Source organism: Phyllobates terribilis, unplaced genomic scaffold, assembly GCF_046119375.1.
Source record: "Phyllobates terribilis strain yellow unplaced genomic scaffold, ASM4611937v1 Scaffold_1__5_contigs__length_1240528914, whole genome shotgun sequence".
Classification (NCBI taxonomy): Eukaryota; Metazoa; Chordata; class Amphibia; order Anura; family Dendrobatidae; genus Phyllobates; species Phyllobates terribilis.
In genome coordinates, this window is record NW_027362761.1 from 750,018,539 (window position 1) to 750,040,883 (window position 22,345).

Consider the following 22,345-nt stretch of genomic DNA (forward strand, 5'->3'; position numbering starts at 1 on the left):
GGTGACCTACGAAGTACCTATATGTCATAGATCATAAAGAGGTTAATGTTTGGTTGCACACCCTTTGGAATAAACAGCTGCAATCACTTACTATAACCATCAACAAGCTTCTTACACCTTTCAACTGGAATTTTGGTGCACTCTTCTTTTGCAAACTGCTCCAGGTCTGTCATATTTGAAGGGTGCCTTCTCCCAACAGCAATTTAAAGATCTCCCCACAGGTGTTCAATGGGATTTAGATCTGGACTCATTGCTGGTCACTTCAGAACTCTCCAGCTCTTTGTTTCCATCCATTTCTGGGTGCTTCTTGAAGTATTTTTTGGATCATTGTCCTGCTGTAAGACCCATGACCTAGGATTCAAACCCTGACGCAGGGCATTACATTGAGACCCAAAATCCTTTGGTAATCTTCAGATTTCATGATGTGTTGCACACAGTCAAGGCACCCAGGGCCAAAGGTAGCAAAACAACCGGTAGCACATGCCTCGGCTGCCTTCCAGTAGATATGCCTTGTGTCATATGGATAAAAATGACTGATACTCAAGGGACTTGATAGCTATTATACCCTACAGTCTTATCTATATGATACACTAACCCTACAACCATTGATAAATGAAAAAACCAACTTAACCTCATCTTGAAAGATGGAAAGTTTAGCCATGGTCTTTTTCTTCTCCTTTTTTCAGCAAATTTGAGTAGAAGGTACGTTTCTCCCAATAACCTAGCCAATCTTGGATCACTCATGACATTCTGCATTGCCCAGATATATTCTTATATGAATATGTCAGGGAGGATGGTGCTCGTATGATTTGCCTATTTCTGATCCTGATCCAGCGAGTGGGGAATAGGGAGGGTAGGCAGGAGAGCTGCAAGTGCAACGTGTTACCCTTATGCACCTGCGGCTTATTTGCATATTATTTCAATGCTGGATTTAATCGTTATAACATTTTCCATTTAAATAAAGGTAACCAGAGGTTAAATGAGAGTTCCCACATGGGAAAACATCTTTTATTGGAGGTCACATACAGTAGTTAGTATAGTTGAAAAAAGTTCAAGTCCAACCATAGCATTCGAGAGAATATGAATGAAGAAAAGAAGTATTGCTTGCGTAAATTATTATCCAGACAAAAAAAAATGCATGAATCAATCTGTTCTGAAAGGGAAAATTTTCACTTCTTATCCTGGACAAGAATTCTATACATGTACATAAGCCTTGATCTTAGTTTGTTCTAAGAAATCATCTAAGCCTTTTATGAGGCCATGTTTCCTAGGTAGGCTACTCCACAGATTAATAGTTCTCATGGTAATGAAACATTGCTGCCTCTGAAGTTTAAGCCTTTTTTTCCCTAGAAAGTAATTTCCTTAGAAAGATCCATATTCTCAATAATAACAATTTTATGAATGTGTATAATGTGGAACGATATTGTATATTTAATTTCATGTTCTTCATCACTTTGTTGAGTCATTTTGCAATATTCACTGATCAGCTATGACATTAAAATCACTGACAGGTGACTGAGTAACATTGGTTATCTTGATACAAAGACACATGTGGGCATGATCGACCACGACCATTGAGACGGGGCAATGAAGTTCTTGGAATCAGTAGGGGTCACATAATTCAGGCCCCCAGCGATAGTGAAGTTGTTCCCTATCTCATGGATAAGGAACAACTTCAAAAATTGAGAATACCTCTTTAAAGGGGTGGTCCAAGACTAATATTGATTTTCATCCTAAATGTCTCTATTTATTTTAATAATATAATAGTTTTTCTAATATAATTTAATTAACAAATTCATACCCTTCCTTCTGTAATCTAAGTGCTTTATATTCTTCTCAGTGCAGAGTGACAATGCGCTCCTTTGCCAGCTCTAAGTAGGAGTGACGAGCTGGCAACAGAGTGTACTGTCAGTGTGCATTATAAGGAACTAAAATGGCGAGCAGACTAGTGCTCCCCCGACATATACAGTGCAGACTAAAAGTTTGGACACACCTTCTCATTTAAAGATTTTTCTGTATTTTCATGACTATGAAAATTGTACATTCACACTGAAGGCATCAAAACTATGAATTAACACATATGGAATTATATACTTAACAAAAAAGTGTGAAACAACTGAAAATATGTCTTATATTCTAGGTTCTTCAAAGTAGCCACCTTTTGCTTTGATGACTGCTTTGCACACTCTTGGCATTCTCTTGATGAGCTTCAAGAGGTAGTCACCGGAAATGGTCTTCCAACAATCTTGAAGGAGTTCCCAGAGATGCTTAGCACTTGTTGGCCCTTTTGCCTTCACTCTGCGGTCCAGCTCACCCCAAACCATCTCGATTGGGTTCAGGTCTGGTGACTGTGGAGGCCAGGTCATCTGGCGTAGCACCCCATCACTCTCGTTCTTGGTCAAATAGCCCTTACACAGCCTGGAGGTGTGTTTGGGGTCATTGTTCTGTTGAAAAATAATTGATGGTCCAACTAAACGCAAACCGGATGGAATAGCATGCCGCTGCAAGATGCTGTGGTAGCCATGCTGGTTCAGTATGCCTTCAATTTTGAATAAATCCCCAACAGTGTCACCAGCAAAGCACCCCCACACCATCACACCACCTCCTCCATGCTTCACGGTGGGAACCAGGCATGTAGAATCCATCCATTCACCTTTTCTGCGTCGCACAAAGACACGGTGGTTGGAACCAAAGATCTCAAATTTAGACTCATCAGACCAAAGCACAGATTTCCACTGGTCTAATGTCCATTCCTTGTGTACTTTAGCCCAAACAAGTCTCTTCTGCTTGTTGTCTGTCCTTAGCAGTGGTTTTCGAGCAGCTATTTTACCATGAAGGCCTGCTGCACAAAGTCTCCTCTTAACAGTTGTTGTAGAGATGTGTCTGCTGCTAGAACTCTGTGTGGCATTGACCTGGTCTCTAATCTGAGCTGCTGTTAACCTGCGATTTCTGAGGCTGGTGACTCGGATAAACTTATCCTCAGAAGCAGAGGTGACTCTTGGTCTTCCTTTCCTGGAGCGGTCCTCATGTGAGCCAGTTTCTTTTTAGCGCTTGATGGTTTTTGCAACTGCACTTGGGGACACTTTCAAAGTTTGCCCAATTTTTCGGACTAACTGACCTTCATTTCTTAAAGTAATGATGGCCACTCGTTTTTCTTTACTTAGCTGCTTTTTTCTTGCCATAATACAAATTCTAACAGTCTATTCAGTAGGACTATCAGCTGTGTATCCACCTGACTTCTGCACAACACAACTGATGGTCCCAACCCCATTTATAAAGCAAGAAATCCCACTTATTAAACCTGACAGGGCACACCTGTGAAGTGAAAACCATTTCCGGTGACTACCTCTTGAAGCTCTTCAAGAGAATGCCAAGAGTGTGCAAAGCAGTCATCAAAGCAAAAGGTGACTACTTTGAAGAACCTAGAATATAAGACATATTTTCAGTTGTTTCACACTTTTTTGTTAAGTATATAATTCCACATGTGTTAATTCATAGTTTTGATGCCTTCAGTGTGAATGTACAATTTTCAAAGTCATGAAAATACAGAAAAATCTTTTAAATGAGGTGTGTCCAAACTTTTGGTCTGTACTGTACGTCACAGAATATTTCACAGTAAGAAGGGACCTCGTACTGCGCATTTGTTGGAATTGACAACCGACATTTGCTCAGTACAGCAGGGACTAGCCCAGCCACTGAAATGGATGTCACTGATGATGCTTAGTTTCAAGGTGGGGACAGAGGCTGCGGCAGTGACCGAAGCCTCTCCCACCTGATGACGTCCCGTTTGAGTATCACAGTATGCACTGGGGATTCTCAAACGAAGTGTCATCAAAACGGAAATAGGTAAAACAATAAACAAAGCAATTAGATTACAAGGCAAGGGTAAGGACTTTTTAATTAAACCATATTAGAAAAACTATTGTATTAAAATAAATAGATATCTAGGATGAAAATCAATATTAATTTCAGACAACCCCTTTACCCCCGAGGGTGGTTTGCACGTTAATGACCAGGCCAATTTTTACAATTCTGACCACTGTCACTTTATGAGGTAATAACTCTGGAACGCTTCAATGGATCCCCCTGATTCTGAGACTGTTATTCCATGACATATTGTACTTCATGATAGTAGTAAAATTTCTTTGATATGACTTGCGTTTATTTTTGAAAAAAACGGAAGTTTGGCGAAAATTTTGAAAATTTTGCAATTTTCAAACTTTGAATTTTCATGCCCTTAAATCAGAGAGATAGGTCACACAAAATAGTTAATAAATGACATTTCCCACTTGTCTACTTTACATCAGCACAATTTTGAAACCAAATTTTTTTTTTGTTAGGGAGTTATAAGGGTTAAAAGTTGACCAGCAATTTCTCATTTTAGGGACCACATCACATTTGAAGTGACATTGAGGGGTCTATATAGCAGAAAATACCCCAAAGTGACACCATTCTAAAAACTGCACCCTCAAGGTGCACATTCAAGAAGTTTATTAACCCTTCATATGCTGCACAGCAATTAATTGAACGTGAAAGGAAAAAATGAACATTTAACATTTTTTCAGTAAAATTTTACTTTAGACCCCATTTTTTTTATTTTCACAAAAGTAACAGGAGAAATTTGACTCCAAAAGTTGTTGTGCAATTTCTCCTGAGTACGCTGATAGCCCATATGTGGGGGAAAGCCATTGTTTGCGCACACGGCAGGGCTCGGAAGGGAAGGGGCACCCTTTGACGTTTTCAACGCAAAACTCGCTGTAATGGATAACGGATGCCATGTCGAGTTTGGAGAGCCCCTGATGTGCCTAAACAGTGGAAACCCCCCACAAGTGACCCCATTTTGGAAACTAGACCCCTTAAGGAATTTATTTAGATGTGTGGTGAGCACTTTCAACTCCCAAGTTTATGACGTAGAGCCGTGAAAAAAAAATCATTTTTTCCAAAAAAACGATCTTTTAGCTGCAATTTTTTTATTTTCACGAGGGTACCAGGAGAAATTGGACCCCAAAAGTTGTTGTGCAATTTCTCCTGAGTATGCTGATACCCCATATGTGGAGGAAAGCCATTGTTTGGGCACACGGCAGGGCTCAGAAGGGAATGAGTGACGGTTTGGAATGCAGACTTTGTTGGAATGGTCTGTGGGCATCATGTCATATTTTCAGAGCCTCTGATGTGCCTAAGCAGTGGAAACCCCCCACAAGTGACCCCTTTGGAATTGATATCTGATTTGTGAATTTTATAATGTAGTGTCATACGTCAGTTGTGTAGGACAACCTGACAAACACTACACAACTGACATAGGACAACCTGACGAACACTACGTCAGTTGTGTAGTGTTCATTAGGTTGTCATACGTAAGAAATTAATGTAGTAGTGCATGGAAGTATGGTACCTTCTGAAGCATTCTTTCATGCACATGCCAGGTTTGTTGGGGCAGGTATCACATTGATAAGTGGTGTCCTTGTGTATTCCCTTTTGGAACACACTCGGCACCTCTTTTGTGACTTAACTTTTTTTCCTGTTTGAGGGACCTTCCCCGGGAAATGCTTGCCTGGCACAATTCGAGGTCCTTCAGTTCCGGAAGTACTGGGGCCCACTCTGTCACCACTGCCAAATATCAGGGCCTTGATCACTACCTCCTGGAACTGAAGGTACGACGTAGAAGTCTGGCCTGCACATCGTAATAAAAGGAAATCGTTGTGCATTGCCATCTGTACAATGTGCACGGCCAGCTTCTTGCACCACACCTTGGCCTTTCTCAAAGCACTGTATGGCTGGAGGACTTGATCAGCGAGATCAACTCCTCCCATGTACTTGTTGTACCCCACCACACAGTCTGGTTTGCCGACCTGTGTAGAGGAACCTCGTACAGTGCTGAGGGTGCTGCCATCACCATGTATGGTGGTGAAGAAAAGGACATCCCTCTTGTCCTTGTACTTGACCACCAGCAGGTGGTCGCTATATTGGGCTCTGCTCTCACCCCTTCTGAGCATCTGCCCAATTAGCGTCTCCGGGAGGCCTCTCTGATTTTTGCGGACAGTACCGCAGGCTGTAGTACGTCGTGCAGAGAGGGACTTGTATACTGGTATAAAAGTTATCCACGTAGAGGTGATAACCTTTATCCAGCAATGGGTGCACCAAATCCCACACAATTTTCCCACTCACTCCCAGGACAGGGGGCATTCAGGGGGTACAATCCAGGAGTCCTTCCCTTCTTAAACTCTAAACTTGTGAGAGTACTCTGAGGTACTCTCACACTGTTTATACAGCTTGATTCCGTACCTGGCTCTCTTACTGGGCAGGTACTGATGGAATCCAAGCTGCCCCTGAAAATGGATTAAGGACTCATCCACGCAGATGTCCTTTTGGGGCACGTACAATTCAGCAAACATGTTGTTGAAGTGCTCGATGACTGGCCGAACTTTGAAAAGACGATCAAATTTCGGGTCATCGCTGTAATGCAAGAACTTGTGGATGGCTTCAAAACATGTCCGGGTCATGACCATTCGGAACACTGGAGTGTTATACAAAACGTCAACACCCCAGTATTGCTGAATTTCTGGCTTCTTCAGGATCCCCATATAAAGGAACAGGCCCCAATCAGAGCCGGCTGGGGCCTGTGCACAAATCACAGGGGGTCATGGGGCAGTGACAGGCAGGTCACAGACCGGTCACCTCCCTGTGACCGCCCGGTCACCACGCGGTTGCGTTCTGATTGGTGCAATCGTTGTAATCGGCGATCGCACCAATCAGAGCGGGTTGGGGCCAGGGCTGGGGTTACGAGGCAATAGCCTAGGTTCGGTGCCTAGGAGCGCCGATCCTAGGCTGCACATCATTGTTTCAGGCAATCTGATTGCCAAACAGTGAGAAATGCTGTGATTGGTTGTTCAGAATTGAACAGCCAATTCCAGCGATCGTGGTTGCGGCGACACCCCCCGGAAATTTAATGTGGTCACCGCGATTTAAAGATTGCGCGTAATAGTACGTAGCTGGTCCATAAGGCCCAGGGCGCAGCTACGTACTATTACTGACCTCGTCGTAAAGGGGTTAAAGAATATGCTGCTAGTGTCAGACTCCACAAGACATTTTCAAAAGTTTTGTTGTCAATGGCTTAAAGGTTCAGAGCTGTCGGGGAGGGGGTTTAATGTTGTGGCTCATCACATATTTGTATCGCGTGTGTATATTTCTTTCTGTTTGTGTCATAAAAATGATGTCAAGGATATTTAGAGATGGTTCCAGCAGATTTGATAAGTGGTCTCTCAGATGAAGTGCTAGCCACAAAGCAAAAGACGGAAATTTATACTTGTGCAGTGGAAGTAGTTAATTGTTGAGTGTAAACAGGATGCGATCAAGCAATTGCTCATTTTAACACTAGAGACTGTGTGTGTGTCTGAGACATGTACTGTAGATGAGCCACAAGGACAATGCTTGTATTGCATTTGCAGGACCCTGGTCTGGCGTGTACATTGCTACTCCATGGCAGCAAGACCAGGGTAAACTTGCTCAGCCAGCACCCGAATGCCGGCATCTCTGGTGATTGCTAAGCCCGCACTATGTCATGACGTCAGTACTGACAATAGGTGCCCAAGATGCCAGCATTCGAAGTTGGCAATGATCTTGACCCAGGTCCCACAGAGTATTGACATGGATGCTGGAGCAGGGTCCTGGCACTTTTTTTCTAATAGTAACTTTAGAAAGCTGGAAAAGGGCACTTGTAACATCATCACAGATCAAGCAACAGTGAAACCCAAGACTATGAACTTTAGAGTAATTATTTTGATTATTTTTACGATGCTGATATTTTCACAGCACAATGGTGGGCTCCAGAACTACAAATTGTGGCTTTGTTTATCGTCTCTTTCTGTAATGCAGGCAAATGGATTCCACAATGCCAAATATTCTAGCAATGCAGGCCAGTCCCAGCTGTCCATGGGGAGGCTGGAGTGTAATGTGATATGATGACGTGAATGCATTTTTCTGGTATATGCTTTAGGTTCTATGGAAACAATAGTTCTTGTTAAATACCCTGCAGACAAAATCTAGATTAGTAAATAGGCTTCGGAGCCAACTAAAGAGCAAACTCCCTCATGTCCATGCAACATGCCACTAGTTTCCATTTCCAGAGTATTGTATCACAATGTAATGCTCTCGGACAAGCAATGTTAAGCACCCTGTTTACTGCATATATCTTAGCAGATGGCTCTGACAGCTGCAACAAGTACATTACGTAGGGAAATACCAATTGTCAGCATTTTCTCTGGTCTGATGTGGAAGAAGTATAAAAAAAATAGGAGAAGATACCTACCAATCATCCCATGTTCTTCTGGTACCACTGCATTGTTTTATTCGTACAGAAATGTGATTACTACGAAGAATCTTTGATCCCCTCTGTGGCCACTGATTGATTGACTGCAGTGGTCACATTCCATTCGTGAAGGTGACCTGTGCAGCAAAACATTGGGAATTGTTAGACTAGTAATACTTTTTTATTTGACTACCATGCTGGGCCCAATAAAGAAAATAATGTAGACAACTCATTTAATTCATGATAATTGAAACTGTGTAGAGTGTAATTAATCTGTTTTATAATGAAAAAAGTCAGAAGTGCCCGAGGGTTGTGGTAGCTAAACACTACATAAAAAACTACCATGGACTTTATAGTATGAGAGAATACAAGATAAGTATCTATAGGACTCTAAGGCTGAAGGAGAGTTTGTTTAAAACATGTGGTCACAGTATTAGACCACATTCACACTATCACTATTTGGTCAGTATTTCACCTCAGTATTTGTAAGCCAAAACCAGGAGTGGGTGATAAATACAGAAGTGGTGACGTATTTCCATTATACTTTTCCTCTGATTGTTCCTCACCTGGTTTTGGCCATCTCAGCCAATCCTCCCATGCACATGCTCATTCAGCTGAGTACTACTGTGTTCCCTGTGAGAAAGCTCCCGGCTGGCACATCGACTACCGGCTTATCTCGGGGAGAGCAATGCAATCGGCAGTCTGAAATCGGACATGTGCGATCGACATCTCCACCCACCATCGGTCAGCCAGCACCTGTATACACATTAGAAGGTTGAACCCATCACTTTTGGTGAGTTTGGCCGACATTAGTCTAATTTGTCTGGGGGCCTTTACTATGGTGGCATAACACATTACCTATTTTCAGAAGGCAAAATCATGAAAAATTACTCAATATAGTTGGTCTGGTTAAATATAAGACTATAACATTCATAACGACAAACAGCCTCTGCTTCGGTCTGAGAATAAGCAGAAAAAGTGAATATTACTAAGTTAAAGAGAACCTGTCATGTCAAAAAAACGCTGATAACCTGCAGATATGGGGTTAATCTGCAGGTTGATAGTGTTCTAAAGCTGGGCCACCGCACTAAAAGTCTGGCTATCGGGAGGAAATGAACTTTACTCCTCCCGGCAGCCTCCGGCTTTGTCATCGAAGCACAGCTGGCGCGGCTTCAGTCACTGCTCAGCACATATAGAGTGGCGGCTATGAGCACGCCCTGGCACTGACTGACAGCCAGCTCAGCAGTGCATCAGCACAGAGCTGGCTGTCAGTCAGTGCCACAGCGTGGTTACAGCCACCACTCACTGTGTACTGAGCAGTGACTCAAGCCGCTCTGGCCTTGCCTCATTGACTAAAAGCTGAAGTCTGCTGGGAGGAATAAAATTCATTTCCTACCGGGAGCCAGGCTCTCAGTTCGGCCGCCGGGCAGCTTTAGAGCAGTATTAACCTGCAGATTAACCCAATATCTGCAGGTTAATAGCAACTAATATTGGTGGTAAACTGGCATTCGTTATGGTAGATTTCTCAAATATTACAATGCCTACATCTTATCAGTAATGAAAATATTCCACATGTCAGATCAAGTTATTGAACTTAACTCAAAAATCTGATGCCCATTGTGATGAAAGCCGGCCGGTGGGTGCAGCTCTCTGGCGCCCCCTTACCTCTCAGGTCAGTCAAGGTACTGCACCTAGAGAAAGTAGTGCCAGGAAGCTGCAACCAGCGCAGGGAACACGGTAGTGTGTTATCCCTTCAACGTCACTAAACCGTAACGTCACTACACAGCACAACTCGCTAGCGCCCTCTTAGCCTCAGGTCAGTCAAGGAACTGCACCTAGGATAAGCGGTCGCCAGGGAGACTGTCCTGTAACCTACTGGGTATCGGGGCCCTCTGTAGTGAGGGCGGTATATATATCTTCCTTGGCCGCGCCAGGAATATATATATCTGAACCTCCGACCGTCACTACCAGCCTTCCCCAATCCCCAGTTGGTATGCTGCCACCAGTCCCTATTTTAGATATACGCCCAGTCCGTGAATGGGCCTATATCGGGTCAGGAACCAACCCTGGGTAGCGTTTTGGCTTGAGCCGAGCTCACACGGACGTGCGTTCGTTATGCAGAATAAAAGGCAGGCCCACAATTACTTGAGGTAATTGATTATAATAATACACTAGATACACGATATACAACTAAATATACACAGGTATAAGGTCAGGCTAAACTATACAACAATGGAATACAACACACAGAATCACCACAGCATATCAGTTACCGGTTTCTTGATTTTCTTGTGACGCAGGGAGAGGATTCTGCGGTCGCAGGCACGGTTCTTTGTTACAGGCTGAGGCCTACCACCGCCTACCTCCCCTTGGTGGCCTCAGCTGGTGCTCAGATGTTCAGCACACCACTCTTGGGTCAAAAACTGACTTATCTCTTGTCTGTCCTGCTATCTTACCTGCCCCGTCCCGCCCACTGCTGGTGAGGTCAGCTGGCTCAGTCTCCACCCTCAGGTCTAACTTCGATCAGAAGCCCAAATTCTATGGAACCCAATAACTTCTTCTGGGATGGTCTCATGATACCCCCAGGGGTTCCCATGGGTTCGGGCCGCCGTAACCGACCTTTTGATATCAATTATGATACCATACGGTCCTCAGGAATGGCTCCGCGCTATATCTTGGCTTCCAGAGCACGTACAAACGTCTACCGCGGAGGCTTGTGTGCGCAATGGCTCCGGGACGCCGTGATATTTTTTTATTGGCCCATCCCACGCAACATGCGTGTACTATTCATGTTTCTATATCTTATGCCTCCATGCTTGTGACAGACAAAGAAACTAGTCCTATGGGACAAATGGTCAGGTACAGATAGACGAAGCACCCCCCCCTGCTGGCTGTGTTTCCTCTCGAAGTCTTTGAAGCTCCTAGCATTCAAGTGTTAAGTAGGCTTCTTATCTTACAGGAGCCTGGATGGGGGGAAACTATCTAGTTGACGTTTTAACAGAAGGTCCCAAGGGTGGGGGCTGCTGAAGTGTGGCCATCCCTGGATATGATTTATCATTACCAAGATGGCGGCTACAGGTTCATCACACCTCCCCCTATACGAGGGCGCGAGGGGGTAGCACATTCCTGTGTTCCCCCGTGCGTCCTTCTGCACCCTCCCCTTGCCGGGATAACCCGTCAGCGTTACCGTGGTCACGGCCTCTTCTGTGGCGAATGGAGAAGTGGTACTGCTGGAGAGCGAGGCTCCAGCGTAGCAACCTGCCATTCGACCCAGAGACCGTGTGTAACCAGCTGAGGGGGTTGTGGTCCGTCTCCACGGTGAAATGGCTCCCGTACAAGTAGGGCTGCAGACGCTGCAGGGCCCATACAATTGCCAGGCATTCTTTTTCCACCGTGGAGTAAGCCACCTCCCGGGGCAGTAGCTTCCTGCTCAGGTACAAGACAGGATGTTCCTGGCCTGTCGTGTTGACCTGACTTAGCACAGCACCGAGGCCAAAGTCACTGGCGTCGGTCTGTACCACAAACGGCCGGTCGAAGTCGGCAGCTTGCAGTACAGGGGAGCTACTTAGGGCGGCCTTGAGTGCCCCGAAAGCTGTCTCGCAGGCGACTGTCCAGTCGACTGCGACGGGCAGCTTCTTCTTGGTGAGGTCCGTCAGGGGCTTGGCCAGGGTGCTATAGTGTGGGACGAACCTCCTATAGTACCCGGCGGTCCCCAAGAAGGACATCACCTGCTTTTTGGTCCTAGGAGTGGGCCAGGATGCGATGGCATCCACTTTCCCCGGTTCTGGCTTCAGAACCCCCCCGCCTACCCGGTGACCCAGGTAGAGGACCTCACTCATGCCCAGCTGGCACTTTTCCGGCTTGATGGTCAAGCCTGCCCGGTGGATCCGACCGAGCACCTGCCGCAGGTGCTCTAGGTGATCCTCCCAAGTGGGACTGAAGACTGCAATATCGTCCAAGTACGCAGCCGCGTACCCTTCAAGTCCCTCAAGCAGCGTATTGACCATCCGCTGAAAAGTGGCAGGGGCATTCTTCATGCCGAATGGCATCACTGTGGACTCGTACAGTCCAAAAGGGGTGATAAAGGCAGAGCGTTCCCTTGCCGCGGGGGTCAGAGGAATCTGCCAGTACCCCCGGCTCAGATCCATGATGGTCAGGTACTTAGCCCCGGCCATCCGATCGAGCAGGTCATCGATGCGTGGTATGGGGAACGCATCGGTGGCCGTTACAGCGTTGAGCCCCCGGTAGTCCACGCAGAACCGTGTAGTTCGGTCCTTCTTTGGTACGAGGACTACAGGCGAGGCCCACGCGCTGCTGGATGCCTGGATCACCCCCAGCTTCAGCATCTCGTCTATCTCTTGGCGCATGTTTCCCTGCACCTCGAAAGAGACCCGATATGCTGAACGCCGGATAGGCGGGTGATCGCCAGTGTCCACGTCGTGGACAGCCATCTCAGTCCTTCCGGGCAGGCTGCTGAACAGCCCCCGGAAGGGGTGCAGGGTGGTCCCCAGCTGGGACCGTTGGTCCTCCGTGAGCTGGTGGCCAACCCCCACATCCTCGATGGACCCACCCGCCTTGGCTTGGGTGAGCAGATCCAGGAGGGTTTCTACCTCTCCTTCCTCGGGAAGGTTGCACACTGGGTGGGCAGTCGCTTCCCGCTCATGATGAGCCTTCATCATGTTCACGTGGAAGGCCTTCCTCCTTCCACGGGCGTGATCCAGGGTGACCAGATAGGTGACGGCATTGAGTTTCTGGTGCACGAAGTAGGGACCTTCCCAGGCTGCCTGAAGCTTGTTCTGTGGTACGGGGACCAGTACCCACACCTTTTGACCCACCTGGTAGGTCCTCTCACAAGCATTCTGGTCGTACCACCGCTTCTGGTCGGCCTGGGCCTGGGCCATATTGTCCTGCACCAGCTTTGCCAAGGCCATCATCCTGTCCCGGTGGCGCACGACATACTCGATGACCGACACCTCGGGGGTGGCCAAATCCCCTTCCCATGCTTCCTTCACCAGAGCCAGGGGGCCCCGTACCCGTCGCCCGTACAGGAGCTCAAAGGGGGAGAACCCCGTTGAGGCCTGCGGAACCTCCCGGTAAGCAAATAGGAGGTGTGGGAGGTAACGCTCCCAGTCTCTCCCGTGGGAGTCGACCAACATCTTAAGCATCTGCTTTAAGGTGCCATTGAACCGCTCACACAGGCCATTAGTCTGTGGGTGATACGGGCTGGCCACCAGATGTTGCACCTGCATTTGCTTACAGAGGGACTCCATCAGCCGCGACATGAACTGGGTCCCTCGGTCGGTGAGCATTTCTTGGGGGAAACCCACTCTGGAGAAGATCTCCAGTAAGGCGGTAGCCACCTTGTCGGCCCGAATGGACGACAAAGCTACCGCTTCCGGGTACCGGGTGGCATAGTCCACTACCGTGAGTATGAAGCATTTCCCGGAGTGGCTGGGAGTGGACAGAGGTCCAATAAGATCCACAGCAACCCTCGAGAAAGGCTCTTCGATGATTGGCAGAGTTACCAGTGGGGCTTTGGGGCGCGGCCCCGCCTTCCCCACCCTCTGACAGGTGTCACGCGAACGGCAGTAGGCACCCACCGCGGCTCCCATCCCAGGCCAGTAGAAATGCTGAGCTATCCTGGCCTTGGTTTTAGCGATCCCTAGGTGTCCGGCCATCGGAATCTCGTGTGCGATCCGCAACAATTCCGCCCTGAACGGATAGGGTACCACTAACTGTCGGTCCCTGGGCCACGCCTCCGGTGAACCCTGCTGGACCGTTACCCGGTACAGCCGTCCCTGGTCCCAGACCACACGCTCGCAGTCTGACTCCATGGGAGGCTGTGCCGCCTGTTCCTTGAGAGCTTTCAGGCTGTCGTCTGCTTCCAACGCAGCCTGAAACTCCTGACTTGATGTGGCCAGAATCGACGAAACTGCCACATCCTCTGTCAGCCCCTCCGGGCATGTCACCTGGCCGCTGTCTGACCCGGCAGACACTTGGTCAGAAGTGGGGAAGCCGTCGGACCTCTGCAAGGCTCCTTGGGCTCCGGCGCTCCCACTCCTGGTGACAGCGGCTATGACCGCTGTGACCGTGGGTAGTGCCTGCTTCCCCTCTGTTTCTGACCAAGCCGCCCGATCAGGCAGGCTTCCTAGGCCTTTGGACATCTCGGATGTGGGGAACTCCTGCCCTGGGGTCTTACCTGGCGGCTCCTCTCTTGGGACACCCCCACCTCCCATGGCCTGTTCCTCCCCCTGCAGTGGGCCTATACTCAGCAGCCTGGATACCCCTGGGAGCCCTACACTGCCGGTAGCTGCCCCCCTCTCCATCCCTGAGCTTCCCTCTACAGAATCCTGCCCGCCCCCTCCCTCACCGGAGGACAAGAGGTCACGGCACGCCGGCTGAGCACCTCTGCGGGCATCCCCACACTCCCCACCTGCTTTCACTAACCCTGTTTGTGTTGTGTCTGTGCAGGTGTTACCCTCAGGTTTCACTCCCTCCTCCTCAGCAGGACACACACTACATACAACATGGTTGGCATTAGCAGCAGACAAATCAATACACTCTTGGGGGGCCGAACTTGGGGGTTCAGAGGGTACATACTGCGATACTAGACGCCCCAAGTCGGTCCCTAATAAAACATTTGCGGGAATATTTGGCGTTACTCCCACCTCCCGCATCCCCCTTCCGGCACCCCAGTCCAAATACACCATGGCAACGGGAAGTGCCGGCTCCACGCCTCCAACCCCGGAGACGGAAAGAGTCTTTCCTGGTACCAAGTCCTGGGGGGACACCACCTCAGGCCGTACCAGTGTTCGTTCAGCGCCCGTGTCCCGCAGTCCCATGACCGCAGAACGGCCTATGGTGACGGGTTGGATGTTGTCCAGGGACCTACCACCACCCCCTCCCACACACAAAACATTGGGCGCTCTCTGGGACTGGGATGGGGTCTTTTGGCGCTGGGGACACTCAGCCCTAAAGTGTCCTGGTTTGTTGCATAGATGACAACGTCTTACGTCTGGTCCTTGCCTGGAGAGGGCAACAGGGGGATACACCCCTTGTGTTCTAGGGGCCGGGGAAACAGGGGCATGACTGGGCTTACCCCCTCTCCAGGTGCTGCTGGCAGACTTCTTCAGCTCAGGCGCCCTGTTATTGGCATACTCGTCTGCCAGGGCGGCTGTAGCAGAAGCCCCTGTTGGTTTTCGGTCACGGAGGAACTGTCGGAGGTCCTCTGGGCAGTTCCACAAGAACTGCTCCGTGACGAACAGTTCCTGGACCTCCTGGCGGGTAGTAAGCGCTAGACCCGAGGTCCAGTGCTCTGCGGCTCTCAACAGCGCCCGCATATGATCGGTCCAGGTGTCCTTGGGGCCACGCAGCAGGCTCCGGAACTTCTGGCGGTACGACTCGGGAGTGAGGTTGTACTGCCGGATCAGGGCCCGCTTGATGCAGTCGTAGTTCTGTACCTCCCCGGCAGGTAAGTCCCCCAAGGCATCCAGGGACTTACCCCTCAAACGGGGGGTCAGGTATCTGGCCCACTGATCCCGGGCCAGATGGTGCTGAAGACAGGTCCGTTCAAATGCCACCAGAAAGGAGTCCAGGTCCCCATCCTTCTCCAGTAGAGGGAAGTCCTCAGCTCGGACTTTGGACGACTTGGTCTCCTGATGGGTTGGTTGCTCTAGCGGAAGCCCCCGCTGGGCCAGGTCCAGTTGGTGCTGGCGCTCCGCAGCTCGCTCTGCACGCTCCGCAGCCTCCCGGCGCTCTGCAGCTTCACGCTCCGCAGCCTCCCGGCGCTCCGCAGCTTCGCGCTCCTCCTCCGCTGCCTTCTCTGATGCTGCCAGGAGGGTTTTGTAGACGGCATCGCCATGAGACTGGAGACTTGCCATAGCCGCTTGTAAAAGGGCTTGTGATCTGGACAGGCTGGGCTGGGTAGGTGGTGGGCAGCCCACTGCGGGACCGTATACTGGGGACTGGCTCCCTGAGGTGCCCGGGCTGGACTCCTCCTCGCCATGAGTAACAATGTCCTCCCCTCCTGCCACACGGACCGTAGCATTAGCCTCCTGCAGGGTCTTGCTCCTGGTGCCGTCTGCCATCTTGGTAACCGACACCGCTGCAACCCTGAGTTTGCACACACCTTGTTATACTTTTAGCCTGACCGTCTAATGTTGGGCTGACCTTAAGACTCCAGCAGTGGAAGTTACCACTGGCAGTCTTTAGTGCCTGGGAGTAGGGGTCCCACAACACTATTATTCTGCAATCCCACCGCTCTGCCACCAATGTGATGAAAGCCGGCCGGTGGGTGCAGCTCTCTGGCGCCCCCTTACCTCTCAGGTCAGTCAAGGTACTGCACCTAGAGAAAGTAGTGCCAGGAAGCTGCAACCAGCGCAGGGAACACGGTAGTGTGTTATCCCTTCAACGTCACTAAACCGTAACGTCACTACACAGCACAACTCGCTAGCGCCCTCTTAGCCTCAGGTCAGTCAAGGAACTGCACCTAGGATAAGCGGTCGCCAGGGAGACTGTCCTGTAACCTACTGGGTATCGGGGCCCTCTGTAGTGAGGGCGGTATATATATCTTCCTTGGCCGCGCCAGGAATATATATATCTGAACCTCCGACCGTCACTACCAGCCTTCCCCAATCCCCAGTTGGTATGCTGCCACCAGTCCCTATTTTAGATATACGCCCAGTCCGTGAATGGGCCTATATCGGGTCAGGAACCAACCCTGGGTAGCGTTTTGGCTTGAGCCGAGCTCACACGGACGTGCGTTCGTTATGCAGAATAAAAGGCAGGCCCACAATTACTTGAGGTAATTGATTATAATAATACACTAGATACACGATATACAACTAAATATACACAGGTATAAGGTCAGGCTAAACTATACAACAATGGAATACAACACACAGAATCACCACAGCATATCAGTTACCGGTTTCTTGATTTTCTTGTGACGCAGGGAGAGGATTCTGCGGTCGCAGGCACGGTTCTTTGTTACAGGCTGAGGCCTACCACCGCATGGTCAAACTGCTCCTCCCCTTGGTGGCCTCAGCTGGTGCTCAGATGTTCAGCACACCACTCTTGGGTCAAAAACTGACTTATCTCTTGTCTGTCCTGCTATCTTACCTGCCCCGTCCCGCCCACTGCTGGTGAGGTCAGCTGGCTCAGTCTCCACCCTCAGGTCTAACTTCGATCAGAAGCCCAAATTCTATGGAACCCAATAACTTCTTCTGGGATGGTCTCATGATACCCCCAGGGGTTCCCATGGGTTCGGGCCGCCGTAACCGACCTTTTGATATCAATTATGATACCATACGGTCCTCAGGAATGGCTCCGCGCTATATCTTGGCTTCCAGAGCACGTACAAACGTCTACCGCGGAGGCTTGTGTGCGCAATGGCTCCGGGACGCCGTGATATTTTTTTATTGGCCCATCCCACGCAACATGCGTGTACTATTCATGTTTCTATATCTTATGCCTCCATGCTTGTGACAGACAAAGAAACTAGTCCTATGGGACAAATGGTCAGGTACAGATAGACGAAGCACCCCCCCCTGCTGGCTGTGTTTCCTCTCGAAGTCTTTGAAGCTCCTAGCATTCAAGTGTTAAGTAGGCTTCTTATCTTACAGGAGCCTGGATGGGGGGAAACTATCTAGTTGACGTTTTAACAGAAGGTCCCAAGGGTGGGGGCTGCTGAAGTGTGGCCATCCCTGGATATGATTTATCATTACCAAGATGGCGGCTACAGGTTCATCACACCCATATTATTGGTCCACCATATATTTAATACATGGTTTCCTCTGACCTACACCTAAAAAACAAAGGGGAAGAAGCTGGTATCACACGTTTAGCTAAGTTGTGAGGGACCGTGTACCAGAGGAAGGACATCTATCAGGCTGTGGTTGCTCCTACACTTAAGAATCATTTATTGTCCTTACTGAGATTGGGAAGTTAGTTCTATACAGTTCTGTAGAACATATTGGCACTATATACAACAAGAAATAACTAATTGTTAATAGAATATCTAAAATCAAGTTTACAAACTTTTGTTGGTTAAGACCATACAGTACATGAAAATCTATGTGAAATTTTAAGTTACAGTAAGATTTATATAAAGCGAATGAAAGCCAAAAATATACCCATTAATTATAGCGATAGCTTTTAGCGATAGCTTTTAGTTACTTAGTAACAAAGTAATTTCTTTATGACTGCAGGGGCGCAGGCAGCTGGTAATTAAGGAATGTTAATTCAACAGTTTGGCTTGCATGATGAACATGGGGTGTAGTAAATAACTCTCAGTTACAGATTAAGAAACTATTCCATCCAGTCCTGGGCTTTACAATTAAACTTCATCTTAACAGCATTGTTTTTTAGTGAAAACGTGTTAAAGGGACAGGTCACTAGATCATAGAAATCATGGGGTCCCATAGCAGAAGTTGTAATTGGGCCCCCGTCCAAACCCCAAAAAAAATAAAAAATAATAATAATTGTCACAGAAGAGCAGATCTCACAACTTTCCAGCCTCTACATAGTAATTTTCCTCCTGCTGAACTCCTAGATTCCCCTTTCATTGCCCCATAAAGCATGATGCCGACAGAAGTGCCCCCCAAACACAGTATGATACCCCCCATGGTGAATTCCTCCACGTGCACAGTATAGTGACCCTACTGTACCCCACCGCAACTCCCAAGGCAAAGTGACCCCAACACAGTATGATCCCCCAACTGTGACCCCCACACAGCTCTCCATATACATTAATAGACCTTCATACAGTATAATGGCCCGCACTAGCCCTCCAAACAGTATAATGGCCCACACAGTATGAAGGACCCACACAAACCTTCACACTGTATAATTGCTTGCATACAGTATAATGGACCCCCACATATTATAATAGCCCCACATAGCCTTCCATATAGTATAATGCGCCCCCCATAATCCTCCATATAGTATAATGCACCCCCCTCGGTCCTCCATACAATATAATGCACTCACCATGGTCCTCCATAAATTATAGTGCACACCCATGGTCCTCCATATAATAAAATGCTCTCCCCATGGTCCTCCATATAATAAAATGCTCTCCTCATGGTCCTCCACAGGGCCGGCATCAGCACCCGGGCAAGTGCCGGGGCCCTGAGCAGGCGGGGGGGCCACTCTCGGTCGGGCACCCCGCCGGGCTATGGGTGGAGGAGAGCGGTGCCAGCGCCCGCCCTCCCCCCCCCCGCTTGCTCAGGGCCCCGATCCGCTGTCTTCCTGCTGTACGCTCCCTGTGATGTCTCAGGTCAGGGGGTGCGGTGATGTCTTTCCACCGCGCCTTCCCCTGAGCCATCACAGGTAGCGCAGAGCGGGAAGACGCCGGTGACGCTGGAGTCCGGACCTGAGCAGCGGCAGCAGGTGAGGAGGAGGTGAGGTGAATATTTTATTTTATTTTTTTTAATGTATGGAGACATGGGGCATTATATGGGGGGTGACATCCTGTATGGGGCATTATATAGGGGGGTGACATCCTGCATGGGGCATTATATGGGGGGTGACATCCTGCATGGGGCATTATATGGGGGGGTGACATCCTTCATGGGGCATTTTAAAGAGAGGGGGGTGATATCCTGCATGGGGCATTATATAGGGGGGGGAGACATCCTGCATGGGGCATTATATGGGGGGAAAGGGACATCCGGCATGGGGCATTATATGGGGGGGAGAGGTGACATCCTGCATGGTGCATTATATGTGGGAGGGGAAGGGACATCCTGCATGGGGCATTATAAGGGGGGAACAACCTGCATGGGGCATTATAAGGGGGGGAACAGCCTGCATAGGGCATTATGTGGGGGGAACAGCCTGCATGGAGCATTATATGGGGGCCAGTATCCTGTATGGAGCGTTATAACGGGACCAGTATCCTGTACGGAGCATTATATGGAGGCCAGTAACCTGTATGGAGCGTTATAAGGGGACCAGTATCCTGTACGGAGCGTTATATGGGGGCCAGTATTCTGTATGGAGCTTTATATGGGGGCCAGTATTCCATATGGAGCGTTATATGGGGGCCAGTATTCCATATGGAGCATTTTATGGGGGCCAGTATTCTGTATGGAGCTTTATATGGGGGCCAGTATTCTGTATGGAGCGTAATATGGGGGCCAGTATTCCGTATGGAGCATTTTATGGGGGCCAGTATTCTGTATGGAGCATTTTATGGGGGCCAGTATACTGTGTGGAGCGATTCGCCGGTTTCTGAGCTATTGTGGAATTTACGATATCGCTCATGTACTGTAAGAAGTGAAATCTTTACATCGTACTGTATATACACTACCGTTCAAAAGTTTGGGGTCATTTAGAAATTTCAATATTTTTGAAAGAAAAGCACACTTTTTTTCAATGAAGCAAACATTAAATGAATCAGAAATACACTCTATACATTTTTAATGTGGTAAATGACTATTCTAGCTGCAAGCGTCTTATTTTTATTGCAATATCCACATAGGTGTATAGATGCCCATTTCCAACAACCACCACTCCAGTGTTTTAATGGTACATTGTGTTTGCTAACTGTGTAAGAAGGCTAATGGATGTTTAGAAAACCCTAGAAAATCCTTGCACAAGTATGTTAGCCCAGTTGAAAACGGTTTGGCTGATTTGAGAAGCTATAAAATTGACCTTCCTTTGAGCTAGTTGAGAATCTGGAGCATTACATTTGTTTGTTCTATGAAACTCTCAAAATGGCCAGAAAAAGAGAACTTTCATGTGAAACTCGACAGTCTATTCTTGTTCTTAGAAATTAAGGCTATTCCATGCGAGAAATTGCCAAGAAACTGAAGATTTCCTACAACGGTGTGTACTACTCCCTTCAGAGGAGAGCACAAACAGGCTCTAACCAGAGTAGAATGAGAAGTGGGAGGCCCCACTGCACAACTGAGCAACAAGACAAGTACATTAGAGTCTCTAGTTTGAGAAATCAATGTCTCACAGCTCCTCAACTGGCAGCTTCATTAAATAGTACACGCAAAACGCCAGTGTCAACATCTACAGTGAAGAGGCGACTCCAGGATGCTGGCCTTCAGGGCAAACTGGCAAAGAAAAAGCCATATCTGAGACTGGCTAATAAAAGGAAAAGATCAATATTGGCAAAAGAACACAGACATTGGACAGAGGAAGATTGGAAAAAAGTTTATGGACAGACAAATTAAAGTTTGAGGTGTTTGGATCACACAGAAGAACATTTGTAAGACGCAGAACAACTGAAAAGATGCTGGAAGAGTTCCTGACGCCATCTGTCAAGCATGGTGGAGGTAATGTGATGGTCTGGGGTTGCTTTGGTGCTGGTAAAGTGGGAGATTTGTACAAGGTAAATGTGATCTTGAATAAGGAAGGCTATCTCTCCATTTTGCAAAGCCATGCCATACCCTGTGGACAGCGCAACAGGACAATGACCCAAAGCACACCTCCAAATTATGAAATGTTTAGGGAAGAAGCAGACAGCTGGTATTCTATCTGTAATGGAGTGGCCAGCGCAGTCACCAGATCTTAACCCCAATGAGCTGTTGTGGGAGCAGCTTGACCGTATGGTACGCAAACAGTGCCCATCAAGCCAACCCAACTTGTGGGAGGGGCTTCAGGAAGCATGGGGTGAAATCTCTCAAGATTACCTCAGCAAATGAACAGCTAGAATGCCAAAGGTTTGCAATGCTGTAATTTCTGCAAAGGGAGCATTTTTGACGAAAGCAAAGTTTGAAGGAGAAAATTATTTTTTCAAATAAAAATCATTATTTCTAACCTTGTCAATGTCTGGACTATATTTTCTATTCATTTTGCAACTCATTTGATAAATAAAAGTATGAGTTTTCATGGAAAACACAAAATTGTCTGGGTGACCCCAAACTTTTGAACGGTAGTGTATATTTCTCTGCGGTATCTGCATCGTGAATCGTGGTATGTGTTAAAGGGGCCCACTGAGACTCTTTCGCCCGGGGCCCAGAAAAACCTGGAGCCGGCCCTGGTCCTCCATATAATAAAATGCGCTCCATGCAATATAATTCACCC

The 22,345-nt window shown here is 48.1% G+C and overlaps 1 protein-coding gene and 1 long non-coding RNA gene across 5 annotated transcripts in view; one reads left to right on the forward strand and one right to left on the reverse strand.

Annotated features, from left to right (window-relative positions):
- The window catches only part of LOC141149297 (uncharacterized), a 56,728-nt gene extending 47,629 nt beyond the window's left edge, over positions 1-9,099 (reverse strand). The window contains exons 1-2 of the long non-coding RNA XR_012245604.1: positions 8,872-9,099; positions 8,306-8,442 (exon numbers count right to left, since the gene is read on the reverse strand). This is a non-coding gene — a long non-coding RNA (uncharacterized lncRNA). The remainder of the gene's footprint in view (positions 1-8,305; positions 8,443-8,871) is intronic.
- Positions 1-22,345, forward strand: part of PDE4C (phosphodiesterase 4C) — a 1,152,428-nt gene that overhangs the window by 952,533 nt on the left and 177,550 nt on the right. The gene's annotated exons all lie outside the window — the stretch shown is intronic.